The sequence below is a fragment of the Dasypus novemcinctus genome, chromosome 23 (genome assembly GCF_030445035.2).
Source record: "Dasypus novemcinctus isolate mDasNov1 chromosome 23, mDasNov1.1.hap2, whole genome shotgun sequence".
NCBI lineage: Eukaryota > Metazoa > Chordata > Mammalia > Cingulata > Dasypodidae > Dasypus > Dasypus novemcinctus.
Window position 1 is genome coordinate 9,705,906 of NC_080695.1, and position 14,744 is coordinate 9,720,649.

The following is a 14,744-nucleotide window of genomic DNA, read 5'->3' on the forward strand; positions in this document are numbered from 1 at the left end:
TAAATTGTACAGAGTTTCTATTTGGGGTGATGGAAAAGTTTTGGTAATGGATAGTGGTGATGGTAGTAAAACGTTATGAACATTATTAGCAGCAATGAATGTAGTAAAAGGGGGAAATTTTAGGCTGTAATATGTTATTAGAATAAAAGTTGAAATAAAGAAACATTGGACTCTAACACAAACAGGATACTAATATCAACCATGACATTATTAACTACAGTTAATAAGATAATTATTACAAAATTCTTTCATCAATTCTGACAAATGTTCCGCACCATTGAAACTTGCTAATTATAAGGAATATATGGGAACTCGGTACATGCATGATTTTTCTCTAAACCTACAAATTCTCTAATAAAAAGAATAAATAAATTAAATAAAAAGTATCAAATTGGAAAAGATAAAGGACAAGTATCTAAATTGTCCTATATTTAGAAAATCCTGAAAAGTCTACAAGAAAGCTACTAGAGTTAATAAATGAACACGGCAAAGCAACAGGTAAAACATCATTCAATACCAGTAGTTTCCCTATACACTAGCAATGAACGGTTCAAAAAGAAAATCAAGAAAAATATATCTTTAACAATAGCAACCAAAAGAGTAAAATATCTAGGAAAAAAATTAACCAGGGATGTAAAGGAGCTGTACAAGGAAAATTCAAAGAATTACTGAAAGACATTTGAAAATACCTAAATAAATGGAAAGATATTCTATGTTCGTTATATTGAAGACTTAGTATCATTAAGATGGTAATTCTACCCAAAGCCATTTACTGATTTAATGCAATCCTGACCAAAATTTAACAGAATTCTTCACAGAAATGAAAGAGCTAATTATAAAATTTATATAGAAAGGCAAGGGACTCCAAATACCCAAAATTATCTTGAGAAAAAAAATGACGTTAGCATATTCACACTTCCCAATTTCAAAACTTATTACAAAGCTGTATTAACCAAAACATTGTTGTACTGGAAGAAGGTCAGACATATGAACAAATGACATAGAATTGAGAGCACAGGGGGAAAAAACCATACATCTAGGCACAAATGATTTTTCAGAAGGGTTCCAAGTACATCAATGGGGAAGGAATATTCTCTTCAACAAATGGTGCTGGAAAAACTGGTCATCTAAGTGCACAAGAAAAAAGTGAGAGGCGCGGCAAGATGGCATCTGAGTGAGTGCACCCTCATCATCTCTCCTGCAAAAAGCCAGCTGAGTGGGGACAGAATCCTGCCTGAGTGAGCAGTTGTAGAACCCACAAAGCAGGAGGTTTCTGGACATCCATCGAGAGAGACTGCAACAAAAGGAGTGCTTGCTCAAGGTAAAACCGTGGGTTTCTGACACTAGAGCTGGAAGCTCTGGGAAGGCAAAACCCTTCCCCTAGGGCTGAGAGCCGCAGCATTCCCTGAACACTGCTGGTCTCAAGGCGGCATTCCCGAGCCCAGTGTTCCCAAATACACGATCCCTGAACCACATTACCTGAAACCCACATTCCCCAAACCTGCATTCCCTGAGCCCGCATTCTCCAAACCCAGCACTCCCGGAACTCCAGCATTCCCCTAGCCCTCTGGTCTCAGACAAACTCCGAGAGTGGGAGGGCTTTGGTGAGGGGTGCAAAAGGACCCGAGGAGCACAGGTTTAATTGTCTGGTCCCACTTTTTTTGAGCTTGGAGGAGCATGTCAGTTGGCATGGGAGAGGCTGGGAAGAAAGGAGAGGTGAATCTGCTGAGAGAGCTTGATTCACCTAAATGCCCTGGGATAGGGAAATCTGGTCTGGGAGAAGGTGGAGTCAGAAAATTAGCTAGTCCTGCATAGAACACCTAAGGGAAGGGGACAGAAGGACATGCTTTGTAGGTTTCTAATAGCATATTTACCGTTCCTTAGAAGGTGTGGGTGCTCTCTCTCAAAGAAATTAAGAGTCATTATTTTCTGTGGTGAGAAGGTTCACCAGGGTCCCATGTGAATCTCCCAGGCGAGCCTCACACAGCCTTCCTACTGCCATGGGAGGGAAGGAAGTGAGGAAAGGAGAAAGGGGGAAGGATAGACTCCTAAGCAGTTTATTCAACTGCAAAGAGGATTCCTTGCTTGATGCCTTGTCTGGTTTTCTGTTGATATATTTACTTGTCTTTCTTTCCTCTTTATCCCCCCATGGCGCCCCCTTTTTTCTTTTTCTCTTTTTCCCTTTTTCCTTTTTTTCTATTAGGTGCTGCAGGCAAATGTTTCTTATTTGCTGTGCTTCCTCATCCATAATTTCCTCTTTTCTGTGTGAACTGCTTTTGGCTATCAATGCTATCCCCTTTTCTTTACATCTTCCTATCTTCCATCATCTATTGTTTCTCTTACATTCCACCTCTTTTTGTTTAGCCCCCATTTGTCTACTTTTTATTTTTAACACCTCTATTCTGTTTTCTATCTTTTATTCACTCTTTATGTTATTGTCCTTTCTATTCTCTTTCCTTCTCTCTTGACCACACTGACCTTTTAATTCATGCTCTATTTTTCCCCATATTCAGTTTACCGTCTCATTGTACTTACTCCACTTTTTTACTCTTATAACTCTACACAGCTTACATGAGTTTAATATCCAGTCTCCTAGATCTCACATGGTTCTACTGCTAAAATTTACTATCAATACTAACATTATACTTTTTCTTTTCTTGCCTCTTTTGCTTTCCCTGGCCCTAGTAATTTTCTTCAAGGAAACTTAGAAAACAACAAGGAAATAGAAAAAGAAGAACGAAGTGTCAAAGAGAAGACTTAACAAGCACAACAAACAGGACCTAAATAAACCAGACTTACAGAGAAGTTAATCAACTGAAAAAAACCCATCAAGATAAAATGACATCCAGACAGCAAAAAAATTACAAACCACACCAATAATGAGGAAAACATGGTCAAATCCAATGAAAAAACTAAAAACCAGGAAGTGGAGCAGAACCTCGAACAACTAATCAAAGCTCGCAAAACTATGCAACTACTGTGACTAGTAATGGCAGAAACTGTGGCACTGATATGTAAAAAGTGGCCATGGTAGTTGCTGAGGGCAGGGAGAGGTAAGAAAAGATGTGATGTGGTGGCATTTTAGGGATTTGGAGTTCTCCTAAATGATACTGCAGGGACAGATGCTGGACATTATATATCCTGCAATAACCTACTGAATGTACTGGGGGAAGGTGTAAACTACAATATAAACTATTATCCATGTGGTGTAGCAGTGCTTCAAAATGTATTCACCAAATGTAATGAATGTTCCCCTATGATGAAGGAGGTAGTTGATGTGGGAGGAGGGGGTGAGGGAGGATGGAGGGTATATGGGAAACTCATATTTTTTTAATGTAACATTAAAAAATAGACTGTAGAATAAAAAAACAACAAATAAGATATCATGGAGCAATTTAATCAAGTGAAGGAAGAGATGAAGGATATTAAGAAAGCACTTGGAAGGCATGCAGAAGAAACTGTAAACATACACAAAAAGATAATGGTGATGAACAGCATAATCCAAAGAAACAAAAATACACTCTCAGCAAATAACAGCAGATTTGAGGAGGCACGGGAAATCATTAGTGATGTGGAAGACAGTATATCTGAACTCAGATAGTAGAATTGAGTTATGAAAAGATAGAAAACCTCCAGCAGGAACTTAAAGACCTGAATGACAGTGCAAAATGCACAAACATATGCATTATAGGCATCCCAGAAGGAGAAGAGAATGGAAAGAGACAATAGGGGTGTTGGAGGAAATAATGGCTGAAAACTTCCCAAACCTATTGAGGGAGATGGATGTACATGTCCAGGAAGCACAACATACCCAAACAACATAAATCCCAACAAGCCTACCCCAAGACATATACTTGGCAAATTATCCAACGCACAACACAAAGAGAAAATACTGAAAGCAGGCAAGAGAAAAGAGAACCATTGTATAAAAGGGAAGCTCAATAAGATTAAGTGCTGATTTCTCATCTGAAACCATGGAGGCAAGAAGGCAGTGGTATGACATAGTCAAGGTACTAAAAGAAAAAAATTTCCAACCAAGAATACTCTATCGAGCAAAGCTGGCATTCAAAGAAATTTGTTTTAAAGATTTATTTTTTATTTATTTCTCTCCCCTTTCTCCCCCCAGTTGTCTGCTCTCTGTGTCCATTTGCTCTGTGTTCTTCACAAAGCAGGCTGCATTTTCTTTCACGCTGGGCAGCTCTCCTTACAGGGTGCACTCCTTGTACATGGGGCTCCCCTATGCAGGGGACACCCCTGCATGGCAGGGCACTCCTTGCACGCATCAGCACTGCACATGGGCCAGCTCCATACGGGTCAAGGAGGCCCAGGGTTTGAACCGCAGACCTCCCATGTGGTAGGCGGACACCCTATCCATTGGGCCAAGTCTTCCTTCCATAGTAGGGGACTTTAATACACCACTATCACCATTGAACAGAACATCTCAACAGAGAACCAATAAAGAAACAAGTCTTTGAACAATACATTAGAGAAGCTGGACCAAATAGACAGATATAGACCATTACACCCAAATACAGCAGGATATACATTCTTCACAAGTAAACATGGATCATTCTCCAAGATAGACCACATGCTATGCCACAGAGAAAGTCTCAGGGAATTCAGAAAGATGGAAATTATACAAAATAATTTCACTGACCACAGTGGAATGAAGCTGGAAATCTGCAAGGGCCAGAGACCCAGATTAGGAACCAAGAAATGGAGATTAAACAATGCACTTTCAGACAAACAGTGGGTCAAAGAGGAAATCTCAAAAGAAATTAGTAACTACTCTGAAACTAATGAAAATTATAATGCAACACATCCAAACTTATAGGATGCAACAAAAGCTGTACTGAGTGGGAAATTCATAGCCATAAATTCACACTTCAAAAAAGAAGAAATAGCTAAAATTGAAGACCTAACTGCACACTTGGAGGAATTAGTAAAAAAACAACAATCTAGCCCTAAGGGAAGAAGAAAGAAAGAAAGAACAAAGATCAGAACAGAACGAAATGATATAGAAAGAAAGCACTAGAAAAAATAAAACCGAGAGCTAGTCCTTTAAAAAGAACTAGAAAACTGACAAACCCTTAGCTAGACTAAGAAAAAAAAAAAAGAGAGAAGATGCAAATACACAAAATAAGAAATGAGAAAGAGGATTTCACCACTGACCCCACAGAAATAAAGAATATCATAAGAGGATATTTTGAAAAACTGTATGCCAACAAGAAGACAATTTAGAGGAAATGGACAACACATAAGCAGCCTACACTAAGGAAAGAAGAAATTGACTATCTCAATAAACCAATCACAGAAGGAATCAGTTATTAAAAACCTACCAACTAAGAAGAACCCTGGGTCAGACAGCTTCACAGGTGAATTCTTCCAAACATTCTGCAAATAATTAACAATAACCTTGCTTAAACTCTTTCAAAAAATCAAAATAGGAGAACATTGCATAATTCCTTCTATGATGTAAACATTACCATAATACCAAAATCAAAGACACCACAAGAAAGCAAAATTACAGGCCAATCTGTCTAATGAACCTAGATGTGAAAATCCTCAACAAAATACTTGCTAATTCTATTCAACAACACATTAAATGACTTATACATCATGTCCAAGTGGGTTTCATTCCTGGTATGCTAGAAAGGCTCAACATAAGAAAATCAATTAATGTAATACAACACATAAACAGATTAAAGGAAAAGAACCACATGATCTTGTCTATAGATGCAGAAAAAGCATTTGACAACATACAGCACAATTTCTTGATAAAAACACTGCAAAAGATCAGAATAGAAGGAAACTTTCTGAACATGATAAAGGGTATATATGAAAAACCCACAGCTAACATGATTTACAATGGTGAAATCCTAAAATCTTTCCCTCTAAGATCAGAAAGAAGACATGTACGTCCACTATCATCCCTCCTATTTAACATTGTGTTAGAAGTACTTGCTTAAGCAATGAGACAAGAACCAGATATAAAAGGCATCCAGATTGGAAAGGAAGAAATCAAAATTTCACTGTTTGCAGATGACATGATCCTATACATGGAGAGTCCTGAGAAGTCTACAACAAGCATTCTCAAACGTATAAATGAGGTCAGTAAAGTCGCAGGTTATAAGATCAATGTGCCAAAAATCAGTATAATTTCTATACACCAATAATGAGCAATCGCAGGAGGAAATCAAGAAACAACTTACAATAGTATATTAAAAATGCAAATACCTAGGAATAAATTTAACTAAAGATGAAAAAGAGTTATACACAGAAAACTACACAACACTGTTCAAGGAAATCAAAGAAGACCTAAATAAATGGAAGACCAATGCCTGTTCATGGATAGGAAGACTAAATATCATTAAGATGTCTATCCTACCCAAACTGATCTACAGGTGTAATGCAATCCCAATAAAATTCAACACAACATTTTTTCTTGAACTAGAAAACCTAAATATGAAATTTATTTGGGAAGGAAAAAGGCCCCAAATAACCAAAGACATATTGAAAAACAAAAATGAAATTGGAGGAATCACACTACCTGACTTCATAACATACTACAAAGCTACAGTGGTGAAAATGGCATGGTATTGGCACAAGGATAGACATACTGACCAAGGGAACCTAATTGAGAGTTCTGATATAGATCTTCACGTGTACAGTCACCTGATATTAAACAAGGCCACCAAGCCCACTCAACTGGGAGAGAATGGCCTCTTCAACAAATGGCACTTAGAAAACTGGATATCCAATTCCAAAAGAATGAAAGAGGATTACCATTTCACACCTTATATAAAGATCAACTCAAGATGGATCAAAGATCTAAATAGAAGAGCCAAGATCATAAAGACCTTGGAAAACAATGTAGGGAAACAGCTACAGGACCTTGTAATAGGAAATGCCTTCGTGAACTTCACACCCAAAGCATGAGCAGCAAAAGAACAACAGATAAATAGGACCTCCTCAAAATTAAAGCCTTTTGCACCTCAAAGGAATTTGTCAAAAAAGTGAAAAGACAGCCTACCTAATGACAGAAATTATTTGGTAAACATATATGTGATAGGAGGCTAATATCCTGTATCTCGAAAATGAAAAGACAAACAACCCATTTGAAAAATGGACAGGAGATTTGAACATACACTTCTCCAAAGAAGAAACACAACACAACTGGGTAAAAAGCACTAGAAAAGATGCTTGAAATCACTAGCCCTTAGAGAAATGCAAATCAAAACTACAATGAGATACCATCTTACTCCCAGAAGACTGGCAGCTATTAAAAAAAACCGAAGGGGAAGGAAACTTGACCCAATGGATAGGGTGTCTGCCTACCACATGGGAGGCCCGCAGTTCAAACCCCAGGCCTCCTTGACCCGTGTGGAGCTGGCCCATGTGCAGTGCTGATGCATGCAAGGAGTACCTTGCCACTCAGGGGTGTCCCCCGCATAGGGGAGCCCCACACGCAAGGAGTGTGCCCCATAAATAGAGCCACCCAGTGCAAAAGAAAGTGAAACCTGCCCAAGAATGGCATCACACACACGGACAGCTTACAGAACAAGAGGACGAACACACAGCAAATGGACACAGAGATCAGACAACTGGGGCCGGGGGGGACGGGGAGAGAAACAAACAAACAAACAAACAAGCGAACAAACAACCAAAGAGTACAAGTGTTGGAGTGGATGTGGAAAATGGGAACACTCATCCACTGCTGATGGGAATGCAGAAGGATCCAGCCATTCTGCAGGACAGTTTGGCAGTTTCTTAAAAAACTAAGTATAGATTTGTCATGTGACCTAGCAATTCCATTGCTGCATATATACCCAGAAGAATTGAAAACAAGAACACAAACCGATATATGCTCACCAATGTTCACAGCAGCATTATTCACTACTGCCAAAAGTTGGAATCAACCCAAATGCCTGGCAACAGATGAATGGATAAAGAAAATGTGGTACATACATACAATGGAATACTATTTAGATGTAAGAAGGAATACAGTACAAACACATGGGAAACTTGGATGAATCTTGAGGACCTTAAGGCGAGTGAAGCAAGCCAGGCATTGAGAAGGACAAATACTACATGACTCCTCTGACATGAAATAAGCAAACCAAGCTGTCTCAGAGAGCTAGAGACTGTATGGTAGGCTTAGAGGATATTGGGGGGTAGAGGAAGGTTGTGAGCTGAAGCCTACATGGATGAAATCTATGATAAAGTGGAGGTAAGTAGTTGTACTGGGAAGGGATCTAATAGGGGCATAAGGATAGTACTGGGTGGGGCTTTGCAGGCTTGAGGGGGCTGGGGTTGGGAGGATGGTTCCGGTGGCCCAAGGAATTGGGGGGAGGGTGGGAGGGAATAGATGAACATGGGAAATTGTCTCAACTATAATGTTGAGAAAACTCTTTAGAAAATATAAGGAATGGTTACCTGTTTAAGGTGCTTAATGGGGGGTCTGGCACAGGGACAGGCTTCTAGGGAGTGTGTGAGTGCTCATCTTGTCATAGTGTGTTACATCATTGGGTAGAGACCCATACAATGTATGGGAAGATGTAGCCCCATAATGGGGAGGCCTGCTGCTCTCAAACATAGGGAATTGTGTCTTCTTGAGAGAATTGGTGGATCCCAATGGGGTAGGACAGTCTAGTCAAGCCTCACCATTGTTGCAAGTATCTGTTAATCTGATCCTTCAAGCAGTGAAGCTTTGTTATCACTGTGGGCCCTGAGGGGAGTGGGTAAGAGGAATAGAATAGGTGGAAGCAGGGTAACTGGAGGGCAATGGAAGTGTTCCACAAGATCATGCAATGATGGATACAGGACATGTTAAATCTCACCAAAAATGTATAGTGTATAAGCTAAAATGTAAACCATAATGTTAACCAAAATGTAACTAAAAATTTAGAAAATTGTACAGTCTAACATATAAACCATAACGTAAACCAAAATGGAACCATGTTTGGTAGCTATGTATCAATATTTGTACATCAGCTACAGAAAATATAACATGAACATGTAAAATGATCATTGCTAAGGAAGGGGGAAAAGGGTTTCATGTTGGATATATGGGAATCCCCTATATTGTACATGTGACTTTACAGTGACCTAAAACTTTTTTGAAGACAAAATTAAAAATTAAAAGGATGTAGACATGGAGGAAGGAATGAAAAAAATTGCCTTGCCACTGTACATACAAGGCAACAGCTATTACAGTGATGAAAGGCAAAACATTAAAAAAAAGTTTTATGATATTTTTCATTTTTTAATACCCCAATTTATTTCTTACTTTATTTTAGTCTTTCTAAATTTGTATGTATTCTATTTCTAATCTTTAAACCTATGATTACTGTTTCATTTTCCTACTAATTGAATTTGGCAATATATTAGGCTTCACTTTTGAATAAGTTTTGGACCACAGGGGGGTTCAACTATGGCAGGGGAGGAATGCTAGTGAGGGGTGTTATTAATGTGGGACACACTGTTGGGAGGGAGTTCGCCAGGGCATGTATGTAGGGTATATAAAAAAGATCAGATATTCATTGGGTATTTTCTTAGTAGTTACAGTTACAAACCACAACTGAGGGAGTGCTGAGTTCCCAGCCAGGGGAGCTCTATCACATTCCAAAATGGAACAGCAACAATCCCCCAATTGCAAGGGCAAAGACCAGTGAAGGATGGTCCAATGATGAGCTCTTTCCACTGATGGCTATGCTTATGAGACTGTGTACCTGAAATCTCAAGTAGGCCAAGAGCTCAGGGTGTCTAAGAGTTACCCCCTGAGAGCCTCCATGTTGGTCAAATGTGGCCACTCTCGAAGCCAATCTCAGCAGGTATATGCATTACCTCCCCCCAGTGTGGGACAGGACTCCCGTGGATGAGTCTCCCTGATGCCAAGGGATTATTCCCAATCACTAACTGGAGATGCAACTAGAAAAAGACCTTGAATAAAAAGGAGAAATTGGAAAGACACATGCATTTATATGCCTAAGAGTGTTCAGAAGAGTCAGGAGGTCATCAAAAGTGTCACACTTATGCACACATCAGCACAATCCCAGAGACAGCCAAAGTAGATACAACCCCAGGTACTGGTGCTCCTGAGGCCTATGGAGGCAAACATGTTCTATGTTCATGGCAGATAGCTCTGGAGTTCAGTGCCTTATCAGTGGACCCTACTGTGGAATTTGTGTTCCTGAGTGTGATGGAGTTGGACTCAGATGTGATCTTTCTACACATGCCTCTTCTGTCACTTGTACTGAACCTGTGATTGGTGCTGGGGTTGGTGTATACTCAGGAGACTTGATCTCTGGACTGTCCATGTGCAAGCGGCCCTGAGCCTCAGCAGAGTTGTAACTCCTACATGCCGGTTCGTTGGACTTACCCAGGTCCGTTGACAGGGAGGTTAAGATGGTCAAGTAACACAACAGGGAACTGAGAGTGATGAAATCTGCAAGCAGGTGAATTGCATCCATCACCCTAGTGGGATCTAAGCCCCTTCTTGATGTAGAGGTACAGTGGACATCACTGTCCCAGGGTCCACAGGAGGGAGGAATAAAATATGGATTAGAGTGGACTTGCTGATATTCTACTATAGAAATATTGTGACTACAATGGAAGAAATTGTAGCATTGATGTGAAGAAAGTGGCCACAGAAGTTGTAGAGGGAAGGGAGAGGGAAGAAGAGATGTGATGTGGGGGCATTTTCGGGGCTTGGAGTTCCCCTAAATGATATTGCAGGGACAGGTGCAGGAAATTATACATCCTGCCATAACCCACTGCGTGTACTGGGGGAGAGTGTAAACTGCAATGTAAGCCATTATCCATGCAGTGCAGCAATGCTCCATAATGTATTCACCAAATGCAATGAATGTGCCACAATGATGAAAGACGTTGTGGCAAGGTGGGGGGTGCGGTATACGGGAACCTCTTAAATTTTTTAAGGTAAACATTTTTTTGTGATTTATGTATCTTCAAAAAAATACACTTAAAATAAATAAATATATATATATATAAAATAAAAACCTCTGCTAAATAAAAAAAGGAAAAAAAAAGAAAAAAGTGAACCACTCCTTATACCCCACATACAAAAAATAACTTAATATTGACCAACAACCTAAATATACAAGCTAAAACCATAAAAGTGTTAGAAGAAGCATTAGGACACTTGAAAAGCAACTCTTACTAGGTAATAAATTCCTGAAGTTTACATTAAAAATATGAACACAAAAAGAAAGAAAACAGAGAAAGAGAACTTCCTGTGAATTAGCAACTTTTGTCTATCAAAAAATATAATCAAGAAAGTAAAAACGTAACCTACAGAATAGGAAATAAAGTTTGGAACACTTTTAACTGATAAAGTTTTTTAAAAATCCAGAATATATAAAGAATCTCTGCACCTTAGAACAAAAAGAAAAACAATTCAATTCTAAATGGACAAAAGATTTGTATAGACATTTCTCCAAAGAAGAGATGCAAATGTCCAATGAGAACATGAAAAGATGCTCAATATCATTATCTTTTTGGGAGTTGCAAATTAAAATACAATGAGATACAATCTCACTCCCAAAAAAATGACTTTTTCTTTTAGAGGAAAATGATTGAGTGTTAGTGAGGATGCAGAGAAATAGGAAACCTAGTACACTGTCAGTGGGAATGTACAATGGTGCAACCTCTATGGAAAGTATTTCGGTGGTTCCTCAAATTTTGAAATACAAAATTATCACATGACCTGAAATTCCCACATATACCCAAAGAATTCAAAGCATGGACTTGAAGAGATACTTGTCAACCTATGTTCATAGCAGCATTATACAACATCCAAAAGAGGAAGCAATCTTAATGCCTACCAACAGACGAATGGATAACTAACATGTGGTGTATACAAATAATGGAATATTATTCAGACCCAAAAGCAATGAAGTTCTGATTACATGGTATGACATGGATGAACTTAAAAGGCATGATGTTGAGTGAAATAAGTCAGACACAAAAGGACAGATACTGTATGCCCACACTTAGATGAAAAGAGAGAGAATATTAAAAATTATCAAGAATTTCCCATCATTTAATTGAAAATAATCCAGGATGGATGAGCACTCAAGGGCCCACAATTCCCAAATGCCCCATTCCAACTCCAGTCTACACCTAATTCAATAAAACCTGAATAGTCTTTCTTTATACAGACATACACCTTAAACACACACAAACACACATGCACACACAGTGTGCCGGTAAATTACAATAACCACTCTCCAGGGGGAGGATGACAAGCCTTGGTTTTTCGCATTTGACCATATATGTGTTGTATATAATCCCTCCATAGCCAATTTCACGGTGCCAACCTGCAGAGCTGGGAAGAGATATGCACCATTGACTATCCCAAGTTAGTATGATTCAGCTCTAATGAGCCTGCGTTTCCTTTTATATGAATATGTGCACATAATCGACCTGTACTCTCAGTATGAACCTCTACATTTACTCCAAATATATCAGTAACACCATATGACAAATTGACAGAACATACAATCCATCATACATCCAGAACACACACACATAAAAACTTAAACACACACTTTTTACTACCTAAATTTTACAGAGAAAACTCTACATACAAGAAATATGTATATTACACAGTTCTAACTCTATACAACACACATTATGTCCTTTTACAAGCATGTACAGCCAACACACTACTGTTACATATACAAAGAATGTTCCTACACAAACACAGTCTCTCTAAAACTTAAGTGTTATCTCGTGCACCACACTATCATGGACCCACACACAATCTCACAGCTATAAAGTACACATACTCCAAAATTATTGAATATACATTCAATCTATTCAAGCTCAGTTTCCAAATATATATGCTGAAACTCTCACATTCCTTAAAATGAAAACTTCATATACACACAAAAAAACATATACACATATAGCCATATACAACCTGTACACAGCAAATGCACAAAGACCACCCTTCCAACTCCTAAAAAACAAAAACCACAGCTTCAAATTCTTCAAGTATTACTCCAGAAGAGACACAAAGGGAGCCGGTGAACACACTAACATACACACAACCCTCACTATACACACATCTATACAGTGTCCATAATTATACACCCCTCAGACAGATACACAGAAACACCAACAATCTCAGCAAAGTCTCGCTCAAACACACACGCATACAGAAACACAAATGCCCCTTGAATGTAGGCATCACTCAAAACATTATTCATCATTCCCACCTCCCCAGAATAAAATCTTCCTATCAATATCCTCACACATTCTCCAACACATGTACAAAACATCATTTTCCAAAGAAAGGCACCGTGAACAGCCCTAGCAAACCCTACACCTATTTTAAAAACTTATTGAATAATTTATTCATCCCATGCAAACCATCCACACATAAACTAGTATCACTATGAAGATAAAGAAGCATTGCCAGCTTACCATACCAGTACAAATGAAATCTCTTCCATGTTACAAATTACACTCACAAACTTCCACATCTCCTAATACTCTAACGTAATCATATCACACAGTTCCATTACATACAAATACAATTATCCCACATCTCTGTATAAACACACAACCCACACCTCCATATCCCATAATGCATACTATCGACTTCCTACTGAAAATTCAGATACAGACCTAGAAAATACACATCCAAATTCCCATGCACCCTGAATACACACATAAATTCAATTCAAATGCAACTCAACTTCAACATGTGTGAAATATACTCATTTACCCATCCCACTACAAAGACGCAAATATACCACCCTATACCAATAACACATATCCAGCCTCACACTACTTGCTTATATGGAATCCCACACTTCCAAATACTAAACCAGAAATAACTCCATCATCCAGAATACACTCATACAAGCCCCACACCACATCCGAACGTATACAACATCCCTCCAACTAAAAGAAATTCATACACTACCCTTAAATGCGAAAATATATTTCTGTATTAAAAGTAACACAGAAATGAAATACGGAACATGTATGCAAGAATTTCATTCAATTTCTAATGACGTTAGCTACGTCCTTACTGGATAATGGTTTTCAAGCACGGAAGCATTTTTCCTTTTTTTGAGTGTTATTCAGAATTTAGCAGCTACTGACACAAAACAACCTTTAAGTTTCATCTGCTTATCAAATCCTCCCCCTCATTTTAGGTCCAGTCCATCAAAAGATCAGTAAGTTCACCGGTTCTGCATCTGCAGTTTTCGCCGATTCGCACAGTATGAAGAGATCCAGCAAAGGCCCAGGTTCCTACCACGAGGGCAGGATCGCACCATCACACAGCGTTAAAGGGTAGCACCAGCATCAGAGAGTTTGCCCATCACCTCTGTTTTGATAAAAATGAGATGAAGGGCAGGACCGCCGTGTGAGGGCTGCGCCTCTCCAGCTTCAACGCCGCCTTTCGGGATCCCCTCTGGCGGTGAGAGGCCGCCCTTAGGCAGCACCTTCTCCCGAGCCCTGGATCTCCGCAGCTCCTGCCTGAGATCCCGCCCCCCACGGGAGTGTACGCATGCGTGCTGGTGTAGGCCGAGGCGGAAATGGGAGGCGGAGGCGCATTTCCTGTGGGACAAAAAAGAAAAGAAACATCCTCAGTGCCCTCTAATTCTCAGGCTAGAGGCGATGCCTCTTAGCCTGAGATGCCTACTTATTATATCATGAGTGGGATAAGACCACTCATGATTTTTGAAAAAGAAAAATCTGTAATT

At 39.2% G+C, this 14,744-nt stretch overlaps 1 pseudogene; it reads right to left on the reverse strand.

Annotated features, from left to right (window-relative positions):
* The window catches only part of LOC101444518 (receptor-binding cancer antigen expressed on SiSo cells pseudogene), a 49,848-nt pseudogene extending 35,306 nt beyond the window's left edge, over positions 1–14,542 (reverse strand).
* Between the last annotated feature and the right edge of the window lie 202 nt (positions 14,543–14,744).